The 1,801-nt window shown below is 38.6% G+C and overlaps 1 non-coding gene across 1 annotated transcript; it reads right to left on the minus strand.

Annotated features, from left to right (window-relative positions):
• Window positions 1-1,444: 1,444 nt before the first annotated feature.
• Window positions 1,445-1,538, minus strand: trnar-ucu (transfer RNA arginine (anticodon UCU)). The gene is made up of 2 exons: window positions 1,502-1,538; window positions 1,445-1,480 (listed from the first exon to the last, which is right to left on the minus strand). It is a non-coding gene; the product is annotated as a tRNA-Arg (tRNA).
• Window positions 1,539-1,801: the final 263 nt, after the last annotated feature.

Below are 1,801 nucleotides of genomic sequence, written 5' to 3' on the forward strand. Positions count from 1 at the left end.
GCCTACTGTACTTATAGAAACCCTGGGAACTACCAGTAGACCTGCATTCTGAGAACGGAGTGTTCTTCAGTGTGTATTTCAAACGGATTGAACGTCTATGGCTGTCAGTGACAGTCAATGCCAGGCAATTATGTAATTTTGGGCCATTTAAGGTCTCACTGGAATAGCAGCAGAGCACAAATGTTCCACCATCATCACCTTGTCCAATGCAGATTCTTGACTCTTGACACCTTCTCCGATGCAGATTCTTGACTCTTGACAAAGTGATGATGCTGGAACTTTTGTTTGGTGCCGTTCCAGTGAGATTTACGAAGATGATTGCCTGAAAAAGATATCAAAATTCCCTCAGTCCTTGATGATATGGGTCTGCATGTCAGGCAAAGGAACTGGGGAGGTGGCTGTGTTTAAATCTTCAATAAATGCACAAGTTTACATTGAAATTTTAGACATTTTAGATTTCTTATCCGTTCAATTGTTCATATGTTTTTCATTTTCCAAGATGACAATGCATCATGCCACAGAGCTAAAACTGTTGAAGCATTCTTTGGAGAAAGACTCACCCAGTCAATGTCATGGCCTGCAAATAGTCCAGATCCCAACCCTATTGATAACCTGTGGTGGAAATTGAAAAAAATGGTCCACAGCAAGGCTCCGACCTGCATGGATGATCTGGCAACTGCAATCAAAGAGAGTTGGCACCAAATTGATGAAGAATACTCATCAAGTCCATGCCTCAGAGACTGCAAGCTGTCATAAAAGCCAGAGGTGGTGTTACTTAATACTAGAGATGGGTTTCTAATGTTATTTCTTTGTTTGTTTCTCATTATTCCGTATTTTTTTCCTCAGAATGGAGTGATTCCATATATATTTCCCTGCACTTGCTTTGTAAAAGTAACATTTACCGACCACCATAATGTTTTGTATTCATTTCCTTTAGTGTTTCTGAATGCTAAAGAGTTGCACTTTTGAACTAATTTATCATTTCTACGGGATAAAATGTCTGAGTGAGTGCTTGTCCGAGACTGGTGATTGCATACTTTTTGCTAGGGGTTGTATTATGGTGGAAGATTTTGATAACAACTTGTTGGTTCCTTTTTTTTTTTTTCTTTTTTTTTTTTTTTTATTCCTTTCTTTCTTTCTTTTTTTAAACATTGACACCTTTTAAAAAAGATATCTCGTTTCTTGGCAGGAGCATATCAATAATCTTTTGGGAAACAAAGTATCACGATATACAACCATTTTGATATTTTGTCACACCCCTACTTATCTGAAGACTTGTTTGCAGCTATTTCATCTTATACTGCAAACACAACCTCGTTCCATGTAATCCTTACTTTTAGACCTACTGTCGTAACCCCTGTCCTACACTCTTCCTCAGCATAGTATGTCCAAGCTAAGCTAATTAGAATTGACCAACCACATATCTTTAGAGTGCAATATAAGTCGACTCTGGTGGGACTCGAACCCACAACCTTTGAATAACCTCCTTGAGTTAATTAGCTAGAAGTCCAATGCTCTGTCCATTGAGCCACAGAGCCATGCAGCAATCCATTTGAGGAACGTCTTGAAATATTAAATGCAAAACTTCCAGTTTTGGTGGTATAGTTATTAGCATAGATGCCTTCAAGAAATTGTACCAGCAGACCAAAAGTCATGAAACGACTTTTAAGAATTCACACGTGCAATAGGACTAGGGGTGTAACCGTACATAAAAATCTCGGTTCGGTACGTATCTCGGTTTTGAGGTCACGGTTCGGTTCATTTTCGGTACGGTAAGAAAACAAAATGCAAAATATAAATG

Source organism: Corythoichthys intestinalis, chromosome 6 (genome assembly GCF_030265065.1).
Source record: "Corythoichthys intestinalis isolate RoL2023-P3 chromosome 6, ASM3026506v1, whole genome shotgun sequence".
Taxonomy (NCBI): Eukaryota; Metazoa; Chordata; class Actinopteri; order Syngnathiformes; family Syngnathidae; genus Corythoichthys; species Corythoichthys intestinalis.